The sequence below is a fragment of the Balaenoptera physalus genome (assembly GCF_965194825.1).
Source record: "Balaenoptera physalus genome assembly, chromosome: 16".
In the NCBI taxonomy this organism is placed as follows: domain Eukaryota; kingdom Metazoa; phylum Chordata; class Mammalia; order Artiodactyla; family Balaenopteridae; genus Balaenoptera; species Balaenoptera physalus.
The window spans coordinates 29,981,699-30,007,102 of record NC_138898.1 but is presented as its reverse complement, the minus strand read 5'-3'; the positions used below and the strand labels follow the sequence as shown (position 1 = coordinate 30,007,102).

Here is a 25,404-nt window from a genome sequence, read left to right as displayed (position 1 = left end):
TGAAGTTGCAAGTCAACAGCTTTTGAGTGCCACACATGCATACTGGCATACTGTGATAGTTTTTTGGGTTTTTTTTTTACCAGTGCGTAGCCATCAAGTCAAAACAAGAAAAGAGAAAAGTGGACTTTGTCATGCTTTTAAGGCACAGTGGAGAGTGTGGATTATTTTGTTATCAAGTCAGATGGGAAAGCATTGTGTTTATTATGCAATGACACTACAGCTGTGCTAGAAAAATTCAATATACATCAACATTACCAGACTAAGTAGTCATCTCAATATTCCCAATTCACAGGAAAGCAATGGTCAGAAAAAGTAGAAAATTTGAAGTGGAATATCTCATCACAGCAGAATTTCTGGAAGGAAGAAAGGGAGGGAGAGAAGAAAAAAAAATGAGGCTGCAACCAAAGTAAGTTTCCAAGAAGCTCATTTGTTAGCCAAGCAAGGAAAGTAATTTGCCAATTCTGAGTTGATAAAATCATGCTGGGAGTTCCCTGGCGGTTCACTGGTTAGGACTCTGTACTTCCACTCCTGGGGGCCTGGGTTCGATCCCTGGTCAGGGAACTAAGATCCCGCAAGCCATGTGGGGTGGCCAAAAATAAAAATTAAAATTAAATAAAATAATGCTTGACTGCAGGAGCTCAAGAACTGTATTCAGAGAAAATAAACTTAAGACTATTATTAGCCTTTCAGCAAAACCAGCTGCTCCAAAAGTTGAGGACAATGGGAATAAAATTAATAATCTATTTTTTAAAAAAGGCAAATGATTTCAAGTTGATTCCCCTGTCCCTTGATGAGTTAGATGTTACTAATACTGCTCAGTTGCTGTTGTTTACTCAAGGAGTCAATGCCAAGTTTAAAGTATTTGAAGAATTAGCTTCTATGAATAGTCTGTGTGGCCAGAAGCTGAGAAAATACTAATTTAGAACAACTTGAAGTAGAATCTGCTAAGATGAGTTATAATTGATGATGTTTATAAAAATATATATGGAGTAGAAAAAGGGTTAGTTGGAACTTACAAAGCTTGCGAAGATATAAGGTGGTTGTTTATTATTTTTCATCAGCAGGTACTGTGGAAAATATTTGAATTTATCATGGTACTGAACCAATAGTGTCAATGGTGAACTTCATTCACTGTCATGGGCTAAACCACTGTCAGCAGCAGAAGCAGAATAACCTGTCTTGCTTGCCCACGCAGCAGTTTGATGGCTTAGCAGCTGTAAAGTTTTACTGTGATATATATTTTTTAAAGCTCAGGGCTGAGACTGAAGTTTCAGAACAATAAGACCGTTTTCAGTCACTATTATTACTATGATCACAAATGAAACTTAGCTTTTGCTGCAGATTTTATACTATTTAATAAATTCAACCTATAGGGCAGAGCTGGACTTACATGTGAAACTTAAACTGCAGTTAATTCATTTACACAAAAGCTAGTAATGTCAAGCTGCTGTCAAATTTAAAACAAAAAGTCAGATCTCAATTCTCAAATTTGCAGTGGATATATATTTTTAGCTCAAACTATAATTCTGGAAGCATTTTTAGGACTTCAATGCAAGTGCAAAGAAAATTTCCATCTTTCAAAATCTATTTAACAGTGCAATTATGGCACTTACACCTAACCTTCAACTGGAAGTAATTAATCTACAATGTAATGATATGCTAAAAGGCAAATACTAAGAGAAAAATCTAATGTAATTCTATAAATGTTTCCCAATTGATTAATATGTTCAATTAAAATCATATGCTGTGGGCTGACACCAATATTTGGCTGTACATCTGTGTGAAGATATTTCCAAAGATGAAATATGTAAAATCTCATTACAGATCAGCATTAACAGATGAACATTTGCAATCAATTTTGATGACAGGAAACAGTAACTCTGAACCCCAATTAAGCAAAATGTATCACCTAAAAAAGAAGTCCATTTTTCTCATTAGTGTACCTGTATTACAAAAAGTTGTACTCAGTAATAAAAATAATTATTATTACTATTATCATATTTGAATTTCATCAATAATAAATTTGTGGAAATGTGTTTTCTTTCTTGTTATAAAGTACCTACAAAAGAGCCTCAATTTTGATTTTTGGACTGCGAAGTCTAAAATATATACTCTTTGGCCCTTTACAGAAATTGTCTAATTACCTTGCTTTGGAGAAAGGGTTTTCTTTAGCCTAAGCACATAAAAGCATCACCTCTTACTTCCTCCAGGGAATGGTAAAAACTTTTACCCAACACAAATAGGACCCGGGCCTGGTTGGTTACATGAAAAAATACAGTAAATCAGATAATCAAAAAATATATATATGTATGTAACTTAAATATTTGATTTTTACTTTAAAAATACATGTATCTGCCAATATTTTGGTAGAATACCAAGGCATCTTCTTTAAGTACAGATATGCTAATTAATGTTTCTTGCATAGATCATCATATCCATAATACATACTGATGATTTCAAATTTCAATTTCTTTAGCGTGGAACAAAAACTTAGACAACTGTGAGACAAATGGGCACAGAACCTTTAATAAGATTTTTATGGTTTCTTTCCCTTAATCTTTTAAAGTGTTCATGCCCAAAACTAGTAAGAAAGTAACCTGGAAGGGAGGGACTTATATTTATCCAATCCTTTCAGGATCTTCAACTTAACTTTCTTTCTTAAAAACAACTATTTTTACATATTTCCTTGGTTTAATTAATATTTAATTAGGTTACAAAATTACAATAAGTATAATTGGCATAAAAGCAGGTTTAGAACATACTGACCACTGAAAGTATAAATTCAACTAGTGATTGCAGAAGGCAAGGTATACTAGAGAGTAGTCTGTTAGCCATCAGTGTTCAGATCATTTTAAGAATCATTCAGCACATTCTAAAGAATGCAAAGTGTGGTTTGGAATTCCCTGGCGGTCCAGTGGTTAGGACTCTACACTTCCACTACAGGCAGCACAGGTTCAATCCCTGGGGTTGGGGAATTAAGATCCTGCATGCCGCATGGCACGGCCAAAAAAAAAAAAGTGTGGTTAATTCAGTAATCTGGTTAAGCATACTCTGTAATCTCGTGATTATTTGAGCATAGTCTAAATTAGTAATCTTTATGTATTTTCCCCCAAAACAGCCTACTGTGGCAGGACCATTTATTGAATACTCCATCCTTTTCTCCCTGATTTTTTTTTTTAACATAAATTTATTTATTTATTTATTTTTGGCTGCGTTGGGTCCTCGTTGCTGCACGCAGGCTTTCTCTAGTTGCAGTGAGCGGGGGTCTACTCTTCATTGCAGCGCACGGGCCTCTCATTGCAGTGGCTTCTCTTGTTGCGGAGCACAGGCTCTAGGCACGCGGGCTTCAGTAGTTGTGGCGCGAGGGCTCAGTAGTTGTGGCTCGCAGGCTCTAGAGCGCAGGCTCAGTAGTTGTGGCGCACGGGCTTACTTGCTCCACCACATGTGGGATCCTCCCAGACCAGGGCTCGAACCGTGTCCCCTGCATTGGCAGGTGGATTCTCAACCACTGTGCTACCAGGGAAGTCCTCTCCCTGATTTTTATGTGTTATTTTTATCACATTCTAAATTCCCCACATATCCAGGTCTGTTTCTGAACTTACTATTCTGCTCTAAATACTTGTTTTGTCTATTCTAACACAAATGCCAAACTGTCTTAGACACCTTTAACTTCCTGGTATACGGTACCATCTGGAGGGTCAAGTGTCACATACCCTCCCCACTTCTACTGCCCTCCAATTATTGTTCTTCTTCAAAGTTTTTCAAAATTTTTCATCTACCGCATTTACTCTTCCAAATGAACTGTATATGTCATTTGTCAAGATCTCGAAAAGGCTCACCTCACTGGGTTTACAAACAATTTGCATTAAATCTGTAGAATAACTTGGGGAGCACTGACATCTATATAATATCTTTATAATATTTAGGTCTCTCACATTGAGGAACAGAGCATAAATATTGAATTTATTTGTATCTTTTAAAAAATCCTTCAGTGAAGCTTTAGTTTTTTCATATTAGTTTTGCATATTTCTTATTAAGTTAATTTGTGCTCTCTCCTATCACCGTATCATTTTTTTTTAATTTAAAATTCTGCTAGTGTAGCATTTAACACAATTTATAAAGAATTAAGTTTTGTAACAATAGGTCATTCTCACTTCTTCACCCTTCTCTATTCATACCCCTCCAAAACAGGATGCACCTCATTCACCTTTGAAATCTAAGTACCTACCTAGTATGTAGCAATCGATCAAACAATTACTGTTTCACAAACTGACAAATATCTTGCTAAGTTGTGTAAACCCAATACTAAATCTTTAAAAGGGAGAAGAAAACAGATGGTTTATTCATTTGGGATAGGGAGGAGATTCTAAATCCTCCACCACCCTTGTTAATCTAAAAAATAGTACACGTCAAAAAAGATATCTTGGGACTTCCCCGGTGGCACAGTGGTTAAGAATCCGCCTGCCAATGCAGGGGCCACAGGTTTGAGCCCTGGTCCAGGAAGATCCCACATGCCGCGGAGCAACCAAGTCCATGCACCACAGCTACTTAGCCCGCACGCTAGAGCCCACACGCCACAACTACTGAAGCCCGCACACCTAGAGCCCGTGCTCCGCAACGATAAGTCACCGCAGTGAGAAGCTCGCGCACTGCAACAAAGAGTAGCCCCCGCTCGCCGCAACTAGAGAAAGCCCTTGCGCGGCAACGAAGACCCAATGCAGCCAAAAATAAAATAAATTTTTTTTAAAAAAGATACCTTCCTTCCTTTAAAAGTCTTTCATAAATGAACTCAGTACAAACCTTCTCTGAATTTAGTTATTTTTCAGCCTTTACAACCTCACCAATAATTCTATTCCTTATGTATAAATGGAATGACCAACATTTGCTGAATGCTCCTGGTAAGTTAGGTGTGTTACATAATTTAGCTCATTTACTCCTCACCACAACCCTATGAAGTGGATGTTATTATGCCCCATTTTGCAGAGAGGAAACTGAGGCACAGAGAGGTTAAGTAACTTGCCCAAGGTTACATATCTAAGATGGAATTTGAACCAAGGCTTCAGAATCCACAAAAAATATTTTAAAGAGCACATTATTTCATATTTTTATTTCATCAGTGGATAGCCTTTAGTGGGCCAGTTGAAAACCTTCATTGTGCTAAATAAAGGTCAGCGTTATCTACAATTCTTAACATTTTAAATCATAAAGTTAAAAACAAAAAATAAAATCTTCAAATTATACTGAGGAATGTTTTAAAATATTCTTAAAAAGGACTAAACATTAATAATTCTGTATTTTAAATTCCTGTTTAAATTAGGCATAAAATCTTTAGTTAAATCACTGCAGTTTTGTTTAGCAAGCTCTTAATACTTAACCGAATCACATCTATTTAACAGCATTCCCAACAACCCCTCTGGGATGACCTGGAATCATCTGGCCCCAACCTTCCCAAAATGAATTATTAAAGAATCTCATGCCTTTAAAAGAAAGGATCAGACCAGTGGTGGCAGCTGCCAAGAATGAGTTTACTGCCTGGTTTCCATGACTATATCAATCTGAGACCCGTGTAAGAGAGAAGACGTATCCTTGGAAACCAACTCTTTGCTTCTCTCAATTAAGAAAAGGAGTGGGGAAAAAGAGAAAAGGCTTCAGAATAATTTAACTTGTGTTTAATGTGTTCATTGCACATGATAATCAATAGCAAAAGTCCTGTCCCAATCAAACTTGTGAGAAAGTTATATGGTGCCTAGTGGAAAACCCCAAATTGGTTTTACAGAGACTATCTTATGACCCATAAACAATTATTTTCATTTCAGACTTTAAAAGAAAATCACAACAGAAGCTCTACCAGTAGAACTTCATAAATAACATCTAATTGGGACCAGTATTTGGTAACCCCTCAACTGTACAACTGCATGCCACCATCTGAACTGTCCACACACATCCCATATACTCTAGAGGTGTCCTTTGTTTTAGGTGCTACCAATTGTGAAATTTCAAAATGGAAGGTTTTTCCAAATTCAGGAGCAGATTGAATATACTTATGAAAATAACTGTACTTCATAAGATAAGTTACAGGTCCATTCATTTCAACTTCACTTCCTATGAAGTGCAAATGAGCTTTAATGAAATATATTAAGTACAGCCTCCCAGGTTTTCTTAAACCAGAACCCTGCTTCCCTGGAGCTATAAATATACTTCCTGTCATCAATAGCAATGGCTGGAGCAACCCCTCTGTTCAAAAGAACTAAAAATACATTTTTGTACATATCCTCTCTTCCGCTACCCACCCACCATTCCAAGAGGAACTGACAGAGGGAAATGCAGAGCTGTGTAAAGTTAAGCTGAGAGCAATACAGAGACTGTAATTTTCCTTTAAAAAATAAAAAAAGGCTACCTTCAATTGAATACTGTCTAGGGGAGGTACTAATCAGCTATTACAGGGTCAGAGTAAATTTTAAATTTTTTGGAGAAGCTATTCCTGATTACAAGTTATATTTAGTTGTATTAACTGTTATTTGGGGACCAGTGTCACTCAGTTAAGCCATGTTAGAAATTTATGCATATTGGAACTATGCAAAGTGAGAATTTTCTGTATATAAAAGTGACTCATGGAACTAGATGGGGGTGCTCAGCCAGCACTTTCAGTGGGGCTGGGGTCAATGAGATAGCCCACAATGGGGCTGGAGTAAAAAAGATGGAAAGCTAGATTCTAAATGTCAGAGAAAGGAGGTACAAATTCAGAAAGGGGAAACACTAGAAAAAATCCTGTGGTACTGAAACAGAACTAAACATATCAGTGTGAAATCATGGCCTTCAATATTTATAGGCATATATTGATGTTTGTGTATGTTTTGTGTATACATGTGTATGTATATGTATAAATTATTACAAACCCTCCAACCACAAACCCCAGCATCTGTGTTTCACTTCCTGCCCAATAGGGAAAATTTCCACCTAACAACTTCCCACCACCACGATGATAAAGGCCATCATCCATATTTTCCCCTCATTCCTTCTGCCTCCTGATTGACCCTAGTGCTTCTCCCATGTGGCCCTGCATAGCATGGTGCCTCCTGCGTCTGAGGAACTATGAGTAATAAACTTCCTTCAATGGCATTGACCTCTTCATGCCATCACTCAGTCGTACTTATAAATTAAATCCCAGATACATTTTAAAACAATATCCTACCTCTGGCCTCTAATAGAGCCTAAGAGCAATGATACCCCAGAAGAAAAGAACATATCTGGTATTCAGATCTTGTTTTCTAAATATAGCCCCTAATAAAAGGTCTGAACCAGAGTTCCTTGACGAAATGGTTGATTCCACAACTGGTGCAGTGAAAGTACAAGATGAGCATGGAAAATCTCACTGTGCAAAAAAGTTAAGAAAAGTAAGTGATCAAAGAATGATGGGGACATGAAAAAAGGGCACAGGAGCCAGCCTGAAAGGGTTCCTATGGCCAAATCTGGGACAATTCGAGCATCAAAATAAATGATAAATGAATAACACAGGAATCCAGGAGTTCATGCTAATATGTTTAAATGACTTTAAAAAAGAAAAAAGGGACCACTTGATGGTCCAGTGGTTAAGACTGCACTTTGGGACTTCCCAGGTGGTGCAGTGGTTAAGAATCTGCCTGCCAGTGCAGAGGACACGGGTTCAATCCCTGGTCCGGGAAGATCCTACATGCCGCGGAGCAACTAAGTCCGTGCGCCACAACTACTGAGGCTGAGCTCTAGAGCCTGCGAGCCGCAACTACTGAACCTGCGTGGCACAACTACTGAAGCCCGTGCGCCTACAGCCCGTGCTCCGCAATGAGAAGCCACCGCACCTCAATGAAGAGTAGCCTCAGCTCGCTGCAACTAGAGAAAGCCCGTGCGCAGCAGTGAAGACCCAACGCAGTCAAAAATAAATAAACAAGTTTATTACAAAAAAAAAACACAAAAAACAGACTCCGCACTTCCACTGCAGGGGGCACGGGTTCGATCCCTGGTCAGGGAACTAACATCCTGCATGCCACGCGGCATGGCAAATATATAAATAAATAAATACATAAATAAATACAAAGAAAAAAAGGGGGAGAGAAAACTTTTTCTTACAGTGAAATGCCAAATGATGAACACAGAAGGAATGATGAAATTTAAAAAATTTTACCATCTGGTAACCACTATAGTAATAACTGACTCAGGCACAAATCATCAATAGATGCTAAAACTAGTAGGTAAAAAGTTGATGAGAAATGAACTATTAATATAGCCTCAAAGTATCATCTCACAAAATGTATAATGTTTACTTACTAGGAAGTGCAAAACACTTCTGAACTAACTTTAACTGAAGAGACACGAAAACTAAATGCAATGTATGGTCCTGGATGGTCTCTGAATTAGAAATATAAGAGGGAAAGGAAGAGGTTTTTCTGCTTTTGTTTTTGGAGGGGGGAGTTGGGTTTTTGTTATCTTTTGGGTTTTTTGTTTGTTTGTTTTTACTGTAAAGAACATAACTGGAAAATCAGCGAAATCTGAGTGGTGTCTGTGAATTAGCAGTATTATATCAATATTTATTTCCTGATATTAATGAGTGTGCTGTGGTTAAACAGAAGAGTATCCTTGTTTTGAGGATATACATACTGATTAAGAGGTTACAGAGCCTTCTGTCTGCAATTTACTTCTCAAATGATTCAGAAAAACTGTATAGCTACATGGATATAGTGACAAAGATAAAGCAATTACGGTAAAATGTTAACAATTTAACATTAACAATGTGTAATCTCAGTGAAGAATATACTTGGCCAAACAGCAAATAAATACTAATTTCCAAAGGACTAAAATCATATAGGCCATATTCTTTAACTACAATGCAATTAAATCTATAAGCCAATATTAAAAAACCTCACAGTTGAAAATTAAAAGACACACTTATAAATAACCCACGGATCAAAGAATAAAACCACAATGGAAATGAGAAAATAGTCTGAACTGTTACTGAAGAAATTCCAACCAAAATATTAGTAATCTGATGCCATCAATGTATAAGATAAAAAGATAATATGGTACACACCATGACCAAATTGTGTTTCATTTAAAAGCTACCTTTCTAATGAATGAAAGGTAGTTGCCAGGGGCTAGAGGGAGGTAGAAACAGGAATGTCCTGTTTAAGAGTTCCAATTGGGGATGGTGAAAAAGTCCTGGAGATGGATGGTGGTGATGATATCACAACAATCAATATGAATGTACACTGAACTGTACGTTTAAAAATAGTAAAAATGGTAAATTTTGTTATGTATATTTTACAATAAAAATTATATAAAATGAGCTCAAAAGAATAAAACAGCATTTTCTCATGGAAAGTTGATTAATGTAATTTATTATACTGACAGATTAAAGAAATAGCATATGAATACCAATAGATGCAGAAAAAGCATGGGATATAATTCAACATCCACTCATTAAAAACTCTTTGCAACAAGGAATGGAGGGGAACTTCCTTAATCTGATAAATGGTGTCTACAGCCCTAAGATAACAGGGTAGGATTCAACAGACTCCTGCCAGATCAGATAACACTGCAGAGAATATAAAACCTTACACCCTTCTTTTAAAATTCTACTATAATTATTTGAAATGTAGAAGACAGAAAAAGCAGTTATCTCTTCTGTGCTGATAAATATTGTTTTGATGTCAAGAACAATTACCTTAACAGAAAAGTGATTCTTCTAAGCTACTAACAGAAAAAATGGCTTCATAGCAACAACTTTAAAATCAAAATGAGGGACTTCCCTGGTGGTCCAGTGGCTAAGACTCCACGTTCCCAATGCAGGGGGCCCGGATTCGATCCCTGGTCAGGGAACTAGATCCCACATGACGCAACTAAGATCCGGCACAGCCAAATAAATAAATATATATTTTTTTAAATAATAAAAAATAAAATCAAAATCACTTTGAGCAGGAAGTTAATATCCAACAATTTTTTAAAATAGTACAATTCTGTTTTCTAGAGTAACCTTTTCCAAAAGAGTTGTCCTTATTAGAGGACTCAGCAGAAAACTATGCTCTTTGAAATTAGGCAGATTAGTGATATCTTTCTATAGCTAAAATAAATAACCAGGTACCTCAACTTTGACATTTTTTTCAGACTAAACTCATTCAAGTCATGCTCTCTTCAACTGAGCAGGTTGGAGCCTGGTCTGTCCATTCATTCCTGCGTTAGAGCAGGTGAACTCTTTCTTGATAACCATCTCAGTCCTGCCTGCAGTTGCTCCATGTAAACAGAGATGGAGTCACCACCTATTCAAGGCACCACCGCTGTCTTCAGCCTTCTTTATTTTCAAAGTAAGTTGGATGTGTCATTAATCAGCAACTGTACTCATGATTTCAAAGTTTTTTCCTAATTCAACAAAATTCAATTATGAGAAATGATCAGTAGAAAACTGCCTCTTATTTGGGCATCTGTGGACTCTGCTTAGAATAAGCAAAGCTGTAATCACTACTGCAGGATTTCTCGAATTTGAGAGATACAAATTACCTTTTAAAGGAAACAAAATTTTTAACACACCTTCAATGCTAATTAAAATATTTTTATTAATGAATAAATATAAACATAACACTGTGCTATTATACAGCTATAAAACCAAAATAAACTTACATAAAAATATAAAACCAATAAGATTCAAATTAACAATATTAATAGATAACAATAGATTTAATGCTGAAATTAAATCACCACTCACAACACGGCTATTGCATCACCTACTACAACAGTTTTGTTTTTTTTTTTAAGCTTGGCATGCCTAAACACATATGTCATATAATACTAATTCTCCCATCACTTTCCCATTCAAACAACTGCAAACAAGTTGCCCAGCGTGCCCAGCACTACTTGGCCTTCCACTGACTAGTCCCACAAACTACTTACTTACAAATAAAGACGCAGATAACCAATGATCCTAAACACACACACAAACATGGGCACTGAAATTGTGTGGCAATACTCAGTTACAAGGTGGGCAGTCATTCATATGTTTATAGTTCAGGTTACTGAAATTTTAAAAACTATTAGAGTCTACTCAGAGAAACTTCTCTTCAAAATATATCCAAGGACCCCCATTTGAGATACTGCATTACAGTATGACTGTAGAGGTTCTATTGAAAACATTCACCATATCCCACAATATCCCATTTAAGAGGAAAATGCCTCAAACCACAGTGCCAGGAAAGGCTGTTTCTCACTACTGATGATGGTTTATATCTTGTAAGTCGAGTGAATCTCTTGGAACCTTCAGCTAATATAACTTGAGAGCTCAATATACAGTCTTCTTTAAATAACTGCATAGGATCTAATGGACTGCACTACCATCCCCGTGCCTCTCTCTTACCATAAGACCCTTACTTTCCCTTTACTGACTTCTTTATGTGTATGTTATATATTAAAATTTATTTGTCCTTATTGGGTAGATAATCAAGCACACACTATAAAAATCAAAGATTACAAAAGAAAATACGCTGAATAGAAGGTATCCTTCCCACCAGGCATCCAGTTCCCCACTCCCCAGTGATCATTATTACTGACCAGCTTCTTTGGTGTTTTTCTGGAGAACTCCTAAATGCACTCTCTCTAGAAACACACACACGATGGTATTATATGTGTATCAGTAAATTACTTCAAATTCTCCTTAGAATGAGCTAGGCCATGAGTATTTCCTTCACTGGTCCTAATATTTTAGAAATTACAGTGTTTGTTTGTTTAGTTGTTTTTGTTTTGTTTTGTTTTTATTTATTTTGGCTGCGCTGGGTCTTAGTTGCGGCATGCAGGATCTTCATTGTGGCATGCAAACTCTTAGTTGCAGCATGCATGTGGGATCTAGTTCCCTGACCAGGGGTCGAACCCAGGCCGCCTGCATTGGGAACACAGAGTCTTACCCACTGGACCACCAGGGAAGTCCCGAAATTACAGTGTATTAGAATTAAATAATTTTAGGGATAGAAGGATGTTAAACCATCAAGTCCCTTATCACTTTACAGAGGAAGAAACTGTGATCGGGAAAGACTTGCCTAAAGTCACAAGGCTAATTAGTACTACCAGAAATAGAACTCAGGTCTGCTTACTCCAAACCCTTTCTTTATCCAAGGTGTACTCAAATTTCTTTATATTTTCCACAGTCATCAGGTGATTAATTTGTCTTAACCGTATGAAATTAGAAGCAAGAAGTTCCCCTTGTAACAGATCTTTTCTCAGGGGATGAACAACAGACTATTTGCAATCAAGTCTGTTTAGTCACCATCGGTACACAGATCTGTCTGCACCAAACACAGCAACATATTGGGTTGGCCAAAAACTTCATTCGATTTTTTTCCCTCAGATGGCTCTGATAGGGCTTAGTTGTCTTTAACTTCAATCGAAACAATTTTGTCAGATTGTATTGTGACAGCTGTCATATCAGCGTGCATTTTTTTAAAAAACTTATCAAAATTGGTGATTATTCTGTAGCCATTTTAGTATTGAAGATGGAAGAAAAAAGCAACATTTTCAGCATATTACGCTTTCTTATTTCAAGAAAGGGAAAAATGCAACTGAAACACAAAAAAAGGTTTGTTCAGTGTATGGAGAAGGTGCTGTGACTGATCAAACATGTCAAAAGTGGTTTGTGAAGTTTCGTGCTAGAGATTTCTCCCTGGACGATGCTCCACGGTCAGGTAGACCAGTTGAAGTTGACAGCGATCAAATCGAGACATTAATTGAGAACAATCAATGTTATACCATGTGGGAGATGGCCGACATACTCAAAATATCCAAATCAAGTGTTGAAAACCATTTGGACCAGCTTGGTTATGTGAATCACTTTGATGTTTGGGTTCCACACAAGTTAAGGAAAAAAACCTTCTTGACCATATTTCCACAGGTGATTCTCTACTTAAATGTAATGAAAATGTTCCGTTCTTAAAACAAATTGTGACGGGTGATGAAACGTAGATATTGTACAATAAAGTGGAACGGAAGACATCGTGGGGCAAGCGAAATGAACCACCACCAACCACACCAAAGGCCAGTCTTCATCCAAAGAAGGTGATGTTGTGTATATGGTGAGATTGGAAGGGAGTCCTCTCTTATGAGCTCCTTCCGGAAAACCAAACGATTAATTCCAACAAGTACTGTTCCCAATTAGACCAACTGAAAGCAGCACTTGATGAAAACTGTCGGGAATTAGTCAACAGAAAATGCATAATCTTCTATCAAGATAATGCAAGACCGCATGTTTCTTTGATGACCAGGGAAAAACTGTTACAGCTTGGCTGGGAAGTTCTGATTCAACCGCTTTATTCACCAGACATTGCACCTTCAGATTTCCATTTATTTTGGTCTTTATAAAATTCTCTGAATGGAAAAAATTTCAATTCCCTGGAAGACTGTAAAAGGCACCTGGAACAGTTCTTTGCTCAAAAAGATAAAATGTTTTGGGAAGATGGAATTATGACGTTGCTTGAAAAATGGCAGAAGGTAGTGGAACAAAACAGTGAATACTTTGTTCAATAAAGTTCGTGGTGAAAATGAAAAATGTGTCTTCTATTTTTACTTAAAAACCGAATGGGGCTTCCCTGGTGGCGCAGTGGTTAAGAACCTGCCTGCCAATGCAGGGGACATGGGTTCGAGCCCTGGTCTGGGAAGATCCCACATGCCACGGAGCGACTAAGCCCGTGAGCCACAACTACTGAGCCTGCGTGTCTGGAACCTGTGCTCCGCAACGGGAGAGGCCGCAACGGTGAGAGGCCCGCGCACCGCGATGAAGAGTGGCCCCCGCTCGCCGCAACTGGAGAAAGCCCTCGCACAGAAATGAAGACCCAACACAGTCAAAAATAAATTTAAAAAAAAAAAAAAAAAAAACCGAATGAACTTTCTGGCCAACCCAATAATCGATCATCCTTAACATTCTTGGTAATTTCCAAGAAACAAAGCTGAAATTTAGGGTAGCTACACAGCCCTTCGAATCATCAAAAGAAAAAGAAATGTTATATTACAGAGCCCCCAGATTTTGGTATCGATACCTGTGCATCAACAAACATGTCTGTTTACTATATGCCTAGCACTTGGCTCAATGTTCAACACCAATGTATTGAACACCTAATAGAATTAATAGACATGCTCCTCAATACATAACTGTCCTCAATAAACTAACAGGAAATTAAGGCATGAAAATGAGTAATTAAAATACATTGTGATTGGAACTTCCCTGGTGGCTCAGTGGATAACACTCTGCGCTCCCAATGCAGGGCGCCCGGGTTCGATCCCTGGTTAGGGAACTAGATCCCACACGCATGCTGCAACTAAGAGTTCACATGCCACAACTAAGGAGCCCGCGTGCCAAAACTAAGGAGCCCAAGTGCTGCACTAAGACCTGGTGCAGCCAAATACATAAATAAATATTTTTTTAAAAAACCAAAAAACATTGTGATCAATACTATATTTGTTATACCAACTCTAAAAGGAGGAAAAAACAATTCCTAGGAGAGTTCAGGAGACTCCCGTAAGTGGGTGATACTTCAGCAGGGTCTAGAAGACTACGTAGTACTACGGTTACTTAAGTTTTTGTTTATTTAATGAATTCAGTTTCAAAGAGAAAGATAAACTAAATCGTATAGGTACAGTCTTTGGCAATTACAGTGAAGGCTGCAAACTGGTAGCACACTGTGTTATAAAAATATTGAATATGAACTCCTTTAGATAGGCCATGGAAACTCCAGTATGACATATGACCCAAGAGATCTACTTCTCTCATTCATATAAGCTGCCCAGCTTCCAAAGACATATTTGAGTTTGTATCCCCTGACAAACTTAATGCCAAAGATAAGGGAGATGGAAAGAAGAGAGGAGAAGAAAAAGACGTCTTAAAAACCTTATGAGTTTTCAAGCCATTACATGGGCTTACAGTTTCTTGTTTAAATGTATTTTCCAGCTTGGGAATCAGAAAACTTACAAAACTAGAAAATGAACAGGAAAAAGAAGGAAATAATAAAAAGACAGCTTTAGATGCTGAGTGAGGTTATAGGCTCACTGAAGAACTAAGGGAACTCACCTGCTGCCACCAAACTCAAAGTGCAAGTAATATGAATCCATGCCTCAGCAAAATTACATATTACTATACATCCTGGACCACCAAGATCCTTCTAAAACCATTAATCTGCACGTGTCGATGTATGGATTATTATCTAAGTGTCTGGATTATCACACAATATGATTAAGTGACTTGATAGAAATAGCACAAGGATCTATACCTAGATCAGAATTGAGACAGTCAGTAAGGTAATGCTCATTGGAGCAGCTGATCCCTACCTAAGAAATTATAATGCAAGGTAAAAAAGAGGGAGATGGGCAGTCCAAAAGACAGAGGGTCTGAAAGAGCACAGCACAGTCAAGGATATGGGGGAAAGGTAAGGCTAAAAGGTTAAGAGGGGTTGGTCGCAAAAACTTGCTCTGATAAGGAGTTTGGATTTTATCCAGAGGATTTTAAACTGGGGAGTGCTATGATTATTAGATAGGGAAGTCAAAAAGATCACTCTTGGCAGCAGTGTGATACATGACCTGGAATAAAGAAATAATAATGGGTAGACAACTAGGGAATCTGCAGCAGTCATCTAAATGAGAAGAAACCAGAACTAAGGGACAGAAGAGGTGGGGGAAAGCAGGCAAATTTGAGAAATATTAAAGGTAAAACAGATGGGAATGCATCACCAACCAGAAGAACAGTGTCATCCAAATTTCTGGTTTGGGTTACAGGGTTTTGTCATTCATCAAGACAGAGAATACAAAAGTAACACATTTAAAGGGAAGATGAGGTCAGTTCTGAGCCTGTTACAGGTGCCTGGGAAACAGTCCAGTGAAGACGACCAGTAGGTTGCTGGCTATCATCCAGTGCGAGGACGAATTTTCTCCTAATTAGCAAGGAGCTGGCAGCCGAAACCCTGGGCATAGGCATGTGCTTCCAGGAACAATGCGTAGGATGAAACACAAGAGGGCTAAGGATGTACTCTTTGGTAAGTCAAAGAGTGGTCACAGAAGAGAGGCCTAAGGGAACTGAGGAGTGGCCAGAAAGGTAGAGAAAAACCAAGAAAGTGTGTCACAGAACTCCGGGGAAGATGGTTCAGGAAGCAAATGTTGTACAGTTTATCCCATTTACTCGATTCTTCTCCCTCTCTCTTCCCTCTCCCATCCTTGCCACATTTCCCCCCACTGAAACCCGAGGAAGATAAAAGTTACTCTGTGATCAGTTATGCAGCTACACTGTATCCTGACCAACTACTACAGAGGAAAGACAAAAATCAAGGTCATTATAATATTTCCTAACATTTGCTGAAAGTTTACTACATGCTAAGAACTCTGCTAAGCACTTGGGGTGAACTATCTAATCCTTAAAACAAACATGCAGTAAAAGAGTACTACTGTTGAACCCATTTATTAGGTGAGGAAACAGTCTCAGAAGGGTTAAGTATTAATACTTTGCCCATGTTCACAAAGCATGGCAGGTATGGGATATGAACTCTAGTCACTTCCAACTCCCCAAATTAAAATAACTATAAAGCCTGACAAAGAAAATATGAAAGAAATACAAAATCCAATCTGGGGACTTCCCCGGCAGTCCAGCGGCTAAGACTCCATGCTTCCAATGCAGGCGGTGTGGGTGTAATCCCTGGTCGGGGAACTAAGATTTCCACATGCCATGCAACATGGCCAGGGGGCGGAGGGGGGAGGAACTAATCTGATTCAAGGACTGGCAGTGTTTGACAGACTGACAGTATAAATGTATTTTAAATATCTAAGAAAATTTAATTCACTAACAAAGGGGTATGAAGGAATTTAATCAGTTAAGCTTGAATTAACATTAATTAAAGAGCAAGTGAAAGTTATCGTTCTTATTTCTGTGCATAAATTACAATGCTTACAAGTACAATAACAAGACTAAAGAAAAACTAGGTTTTTAAATTTGCCACTTAAATAAATTGAACATTAATTTGAAACCCAAGTAATTTTTAGTCCTTTTCATGAACAAAAGCCCCACTCAGACGTTACAAAACACACATAACTGAACTGCTCTGTTAACCACTACTTGCTCTACAACAGCCTTCTTCAAAGTAGAACTTCTGAAAGCTAAGTGCAAGTGAATAAGCAGGAAATGTTAGTTGAAATGTCAAACTTAAGTAACTCTCACAGTATACCGGCATGACTCTTTCTGGAAGGTTTCACAAGTACTGTTCATAATGCCTAGGGATGCCTCTGAGAAGGGGAACTTGGAAGATGAGGGAGACAGAATTACCTTTTTTACTGTATATTTTTAGTACTAATATTTGAATATTTTAACATGTACATGTACCATTCAAATGCATACATGATTTTAAATGAAGCAAATTTAAAAATATATACACTGATTAACAAACATATAGCCATTATTTTTTCCATTTTCTAAAAAGATGCTTTTTCAAATTTACCTTCTCCTTCCCACCACAGTCAGTCACTATTGAGAATCACTGCCTCAGAGGTTCACAACTGCTACCAACAGCACTATTGCTAACTGGGTACAAACTATAGGAAGAAAAAGGATCTTCTATCACTTCCACCAACTAGTAGCAAGATTCTGGGCCAGGCTAACTCCCCAGAATGGAGAAACAGAGAAACACCAGTTGGAAGTCACTGTATATTCAGCCCCTGTTAACAAAGTAAGCAGGTCCAGGTGGGAAGTAAGGTGCACTGGAGAGCAGTGGTCTCACAGACAGCAGCAGAAGCACTGATTCAGGAACTGGCCTCATTCCTTGAAAGGTGGGTAAAGGCTTCAAATCAATGGAGACATGGAAAGGGGCACCAGAACAGAAGCATTCCTGTGAAAGCTCTCCCCCACACTTCCCCACCTTTCCTTTTAGAGGAACACTGGAAGTCCTGGAACTATTCCATATACTGATGTACTGCTGATACACCAAATGGAAGACATTCTCTTTATTAATGGGGTACTAATGCGTTTATACTATTGCATTAAGCCACCTGTCAACCAATGTTTGAAAACTAATTGATGGTTATTTGTCAATCAATATTTGAAAACTCTTGAACAATTTATAGCAGCCGGGTTTTAACTTCTCCCCACATACAAAAGCTCAGTTCACTTTCAAAAAAGCCAAAAATGTGGAACCCTACTAATGCTTCTACTGCTTAAATCATGCTTATCCACATATCTCCATCCCCTATGCCAAATCAGTCCAGAACACCATCAACCCTGGCCAAATATGCTCTAACAATCACGAAATTAGTCTCTATGCTCTGTCCAGTTCATTCTCCACAGTAATGACAATCAAAGTTTTTGACTGCACACCAGCCAATCAATCAACACGCACATCCCCAACATGTGTTCACCAATAAATATGACAAAGATACTAATATATATAAATACCACAAAAACAGTCATTCATTTCCAAATGTAATAATGATTGCAATAATGGTTTTCATATGGGAAAATATAAAAACCATTACTGCTATCACTAAGACGTTAATACTAACCTTGTTTTAAAAATATTTAGTGTGATCCATATGATCAAATATTTCTTATTATGCTTGGAAAATCTCATTTTAATACTTTGTGAGAAAGCAATCTGAAAGTCTGGTTTCAAATCAATACTTGGTTTTAATGGCTATCATAGTCCAAAAGAAATATGGGTCCAAAAGGAAGAAGCACTATGGTTGTGCTTACTAAAAAGTGGTATTTCTTTTTCCAACCCCATCCAATTATACAAACATTTTCCTTCAAATTTGGCTAGCAAATGTCTATCTTCCTTTGAAAAGAAAACGACTCTTGAAATTACTCTTGAAAACTAGTCAGAAGATTTTACTTTTTAAATTTCTAACAAATGGATGTGAAACCCACTAAAACTAAGAGCAAGAGTAACTCTATAATAAACCCTTATATACCTATTATCCAGCTTCAATGATTATCAGTAATGGTAAATAACCTACAACCCTCAGACACAATGAATTATCTTAGAGCAAATTCCAGACATCCTATCATTTCATCCATAAATACTTCAGTACATATCTCCAAGAAAAAAAAGTTTTTTCTTTTAATATAACTATAATACTATTATCATATCTTTAAAAAATTAAAACAATTGTTTAAAAATCATCTAATATATTAAGTGGTATTCAAATTACTCCCAATTGTCTCATAAATACCTTTTTACAGTTGATTTGTATGACACAGGATCTAATCAAGGTCTACACATTACATTTAGTTAATATGTCTCAAGTCTTTTCTAACCTGTAATAGTTGCTCCACTTTTTTTCTTGCCATTTATTTGAAGTAACTGGGTTCATTTGTCCTACTGGATTTCTCACATTCTGAATTTTCTAATTACATTCTATAAGCTGATTGTTAGATCTAGATGCTTAATTAGAGTCAGGTTTGATTTGATTTGGGTAGGGAAAAACTATTTCATGAATGGTGTTATATTTTTCCTATTGTACCGCATGAGAGGAACATAAAGTTTGGTTGTACCCATTTTAGAGATGTTATGACTGATTAGAAGATTGTCATTCTGATTCTTCTATTATAAAGTTCCCTACTGGTTTTAATAGCAACTGATGATCAATGTCTAGGTCTTTTATTTCATTAGATCATCTGGAAATTTTTTTGGAAATACATTTGGAGATGTTTATCAGGTAAGAAATTTATGTTTCCAAGTTTTTCATGTGTAAAAATATGAGAGTTTTTATAGATGCAACAAAATCACAATGAGCTCATGAGTCACTGGGGAAATGCAAATCAAAACTACAATGAACTATCACTTCATACCACTAAGATAGCTACAGTCAAAAAGACAGCATAACAAATATTGGTGAGGATGTGTAGAAACTGGAACCCTTGTGAATTGCTGCTGGGAATGTAAGATGGCACAAGTGCTTTACAAAATAGTTTGCCAATTCCTCTAAAGTTAAACAGACCCATTTAACCCAGCAATTCCACTCTATATCCAAGAAAAATGAAAACGTATGCCCGCACATGTACTTGTGCATGAATGCTCACAGCAGCATTAATCGTAATAGCCAAAAAGTGGAAACAACTCAAAAATTCACTAACTGATGAATAGATAAACAATATATCTATATAATGGATTATTTATTCAGCTATAAAAAGGAATGAATGAATTCATGCTACAACATGAATGAACTTCCCAAAACATTATGCTAATTAAGTCAGTCAACAAAGGCCACATTTTATATGATTCCATTTATATAAAATGTCCAGAATAGGCAAACAGAAAGACTAGGGGCTGCCAGAGGCTGGAGGGAGGGTGGGATGGGGAGTGAAGGTAATGGGTGCAGGGTTTCTCCTTGGTGTGATGAAAATGTTCTGAAATTAGATAATGGTGACGGTTGCACAACTCCACAAGTACACTAAAAATCACTGACTGTACACTTTAAAAGGCTGAATTTTATAGTATGTAAATTATATCATGATAAAGCTTTTTTTTTAAATTACAAGGAAAATGCTATCCCATAGCATACTTGTAAGAAAAAAGACGTTACTTTCTCATTCACTGTTAAAATAACGTCTTTACTTGAAGAGACAGATTAAGGATATTAACTGCTCAAATAATGTTAGCTAGATAGCCATTTATCACAGAAAAAGTAGGCTTTTTTTTTTTTTTTTGGTAAAAGTAAAATGTATAACATCAACAACTCCACCACAAGATAGCCAACAAGATAACCTGCCTCAATAGTTCATGAAGTGGCAATGAACGCATTTCATTTTTCATTCAAGTGGCTGTTCTGTTTACATTTAGACAATTATTTCATACAGCAATGTTATGAAGGCAGTCATTTACTATTAAGAATGTCTTCTCCAGCAGCTCACAAAAGAAGTGATTTTTCTTGGATTTCTTTTAATAAAGAGAATCTAGCAAATACTAAGGCATGCTAGAAGCTTCTATACTTTTAAAACTATGTAGCAAACCTCCAACACTGAAAATTTTATTCTAATATTGCTTGTTCAAATCTTCAGCAACATTTACTACATCTTACAAGAGTATATGCAAACAAAATTTAGTCTTAGCTTCTTGATATATTATTTTCCATACACTATATCAGCCTTTTTGCGGGTGCAGGCAGTGCGGACAGGAGAACCTGCCAATGGTATGTGCCTTTTGCTCATTTATAAGAACAGAAAATCTTGAAATAGATACTTTAATCATTAGGTTAGTAAAATTATGTACAGCATCTGATTGAATAGCCTATGCCTTTTTTTCTTTTTTTTTCTTTTTGGCTGCACCGCATGGCTTGGGGGGAATCTTAGTTCCCCCACTAGGGATTGAACCTGGGCCACGGCAGTGAAAGCGCTGAGTCCTAACCACTGGACCGCCAGGGAACTCCCCAGGCTATGACTTTAAACATCATTGGGGGGAAAAAACATGCAGAGCTTCTCTTTATGCTCCAGATGCTTAGTTTTCAAATGTCTTGTCACTAGTGATAGCCTCATATTTTACTATTTAATATCTCAGGTTCCACATAATCTTAAAACAAGATTCCTATAATGACAGAGGATGTAAGTCTATGTTTCAAACAGAGTTCTTGATACTTTCCAATGTAATATGAGTTGACTTATTTAATCTGACCCAATAGCTCACTGAGCGGGGACTTCCCTGGTGGTCCAGTGGTTAAGACTCCGAGCTCCCAATGCAGGGAGCCCAGGTCCGATCCCTGGTCACAGAACTAGATCCCACGTGCATGGTGCAACTAAGATCAGGTGCAGCCAAATAAATAAATAAATACTAAAAAAAACCCAAAACTGCTCACCAGGACTTCATAATAGGAGCTAGACAAGGGTCAGCTCTGCCATTTTGTTTGTTTCCTTGTGCTTGCGTTATTAATATTTTCTTCAATCACTGGTTTCTTTGCAGGGATCTTTTTAAGCCGCTTGTTCATTTTGTGAAGGTTAGTTTAATGAAAACTGAATAATATAAACTGTTATCAATATGTTGCAATACACTGAAAGCAAATGTATGTATACAGGGAGTTCCCTGGTGGTCCAGTGGCTAAGACTCCGTGCTCCCAATGCAGGGGGCCTGGGTTCGATCCCTGGTAGATCCCACATGCTGCAACTAAGAGTTCACATGCTGCAACTAAAGATCCCGCATGCCGCAACAAAGATCTCTCGTGCTACAACTAAGACCCAGCTCAGCCAAATAAACAAATAAATAAAAAAATTTTTAAAAATGTATATATACAGCTGTGCTTGCTTACTGCAGAACTCCCCTCTCTTACTTCTGGACACCCAAACACTGTTTGACCTACAGACCCAAGAAGACGCCAGTGACAGTCCCTAAATGTAATGTTTTATCATTTTTTAGATAAAAATAATAAAAAGTTCAGCATCCCAGCATCTTATCCACCTCACTTGGAAAACTACTGCTCTGGATTGCAGCCACAGTGAACTTTTCACAACTGCAAATCAGATCAGTTCACTCCTCTTTGAAATCCTTCAATGGCTTAGCTCTGCCTTCACGATAAAGTCCAAAATCCTTGCATGGTGTATAAGGCCCTCAACTCTGGCCCCTGCTTCTCTCTAGTCCAGTGGTTCTCAACCCTGGCTGCATATTAGAATCACCTAGGGAATTAAAAAATATATATACATATATATATACCTAAGGTACCCAACCCCTTCCTAGCTCAGGGTCTCTGTGTTGTTTAAACTGCAAGCATTGTTGAACTTCTCTGGCGTTCCCAAGACATCTTATTCTTCCCCTTTGATCACATCTATAATTACCATAAGGTGATTAATGTCTGCCTTCTGCATTAGCCCATAAGGACAGACACCACATCCATGTTACTCTGGAGTATCCCTAACTACCAGCACAATGTCTGGTATTTTCTACTGAACAGCACCCAGTTTTCTATTTCATACCAGTATGATCTTATTCTAAATTTCCACAATATTTCTGTCCTATCAACCATGTCTTTCTTCAAAAAAAAGTTGACTTTAGCTACATAACACTTGGATATGATATATAACACAGCACTGTACTTCATTCAAAATCTAAATGAGCTACTAAAACTCATTTAGTAGCTCATTTAGATTTTTTTCTAAAGTTTTTCTAAAGAAGCGTAAATTAAACCTAACTCAAAGTACTACTACATTTCTTTTAAATTAACAAAATCAAATATTAGGTTTTTTAAAATTTATTTTATTTTCGGCTGCGTTGGGTCTTCGTTGCTGCGTGTGGGCTTTCTCTAGTTGCAGCAAGCAGAGGCTACTCTTCATTGCGGTGCACAGGCTTCTCACTGTGGTGGCTTCTCTTGTTGCAGAGCACGGGCTCTAGGCGTGCGGGCTTCAGTAGTTGTGGCACACGGCTCTCAGTAGTTACGGTGCACGGGCTTAGTTGCTCCACAGCATGTGGGATCTTCCCGGACCAGGGCTCGAACCCATGTCCCCTGCATTGGCAGGCAGATTCTTAACCACTGCACCACCAGGGAAGCCCAAATATTAAGTTTTGTTTGTAATAGCATTGGCTGTATTGTCAGGAAATAGGGCCACAAAAATTGCTGATGATGTTGTAAACTAGTTCAACCTTTCTAGATAGCAATTCGGCACTGAAACCATATTCTGATGCAGTGAACCCATTTTAGGGGCAAGAGTGCAAGAAAATAATCCAAAAGAAGTATTTGAACAAGGGTGCTCAGAAGTACCATTTATAATAGTAAAAAGGAGAGAGAAAAAGAAAATAAAAAACGATCGCACAAACTACGGCTATCAATGCATAGAATACTATTCTGTGATTTAAAATGATAAACAAAATGAGTAAATATAAAATATTTGATGTTATGCAAGAATACAAAAATCATATGCTGTATGTACTTTACTTGCCATGTACATATAAAAGGTTATAACTATTAAAAAAAAATCTATGCCTATACACTGACACAAATGGATGTGAATTTAAAGTAAATACAATTTCACATTTAATGGATTCTCTTTTCTACAGAGAATATACTAAAACAAATTTTAACATTGGGTTATTTGAGGGTTTGTTGCTCAATTGTATTGTTAGTGTTATATTATTGCTATTTTTGTTGTACTCAGACTCACTAAAAAAATTTCTTCAAATTTGTCATTTGGGAACATTTATTAGTTATTACATTAGAAGTAAAAAGACAAGATTGTATATTTGGCCAGATTCCTGCTTATAACCTAAGCTTCACCTGCACCTCATTTTTCCCACAAGAAAGTGGAGAAAAACAATGCAACAATGTTTACAAACTGACTCTGAGAACCTCCAGTGAAAGATGCTGGGCAAATACAAATATCAGAGCCGCTTAAAAAAACAACCACCACCCACTGTCTTGCACAAGTCACTTTATCCTTCTGAGACTCAATGTCTCCTTCTGCAGATAGAAAGAAATAGGCTAGAATCCCATGAGGGGAGGAGGTTAGGTGAGGGGAAAGCATCTGAAAAAGCAGTCTATCTGAAAAAGCATCCCAGGCTACCCTGATACATACTCTGATGAAGATCTGTTTGAGGTCCACTCACATTTTTGGAAAGAGGATAAGTTAGTACAACCCCCTCCAAGGGGTGGTAATTTGGCTACATGTCTACAAATTTAAAATGCACACGTATCCTTTGACCCAGTAATTCCACTTCTAAAAATATACAATTCAGATAATTTTACACATGAGCTCATAACAAAGTATGTAGAAGGATATTCATTATAATACCGTAATAGAAAAACCTGGAAACAACTTAAATGTTGTTTAATCCAAAAACTAGTTACTAATAATGGTGCAGCCAAACAATGAAATAAGTAAAAGAATATCAATAAAATAAAAAGAATAAATAGCTCTATATGTACTAATATGTAATGATTTCCTAAGTTAAGTAATGATTTTCCTATGTTAAGTAAAAAAGAGCAAGATATGGGAATTCCCTGGCAGTCCAGTGGTAAGGACTCTGTGCTTTCACTGCAGAGGGCCCAGGTTTGATCCCTGGTCAGGGAACTAAGATCCCACAAGCCAAGCCGAACAGCAGTGAAAAAAAAAAGAGCAAGATGTGACTGCTTTGTACCATGGGGTAGGAGTATGGATAGGCAGATAAATGTTTATACAGCAAGAGTGTCTATGTAAAGCCACAGAAACTGGAAACTTCACCCATCTCAGGGGAGGTCAGGGTAGAAGGGAGGCATTTCTCTATACATACGTTTTCATACTGCTGGAATTTTTTCTCGTAAGTATGACCTGTTCCCAAAACTCAGCAGTATTCTCTTTAGGCCTCACTCTGGGTCTAAGAGGCTGTGATTCTGCCTCTGTGAAGCCTCACCATTGCCTCCTAAATTGGAGGGGTATTAACATCTGGCCCCACACTGCCCCTGAATGACCTTTTGAAAGCC

General features: G+C 37.4%; 1 protein-coding gene and 1 long non-coding RNA gene across 3 annotated transcripts in view; one reads left to right on the top strand and one right to left on the bottom strand.

Moving 5' to 3' along the window:
• The window catches only part of LOC309644681, a 236,613-nt gene that overhangs the window by 183,045 nt on the left and 28,164 nt on the right, over window positions 1–25,404 (top strand). The window lies entirely within an intron of this gene.
• Window positions 1–25,404, bottom strand: part of PTPRA (protein tyrosine phosphatase receptor type A) — a 186,121-nt gene that overhangs the window by 157,247 nt on the left and 3,470 nt on the right. For both annotated transcript variants that reach the window (XM_082428497.1, XM_082428498.1), the window contains exon 2: window positions 256–353. The gene's annotated coding sequence lies outside the window, so the exon portion shown is untranslated. The remainder of the gene's footprint in view (window positions 1–255; window positions 354–25,404) is intronic.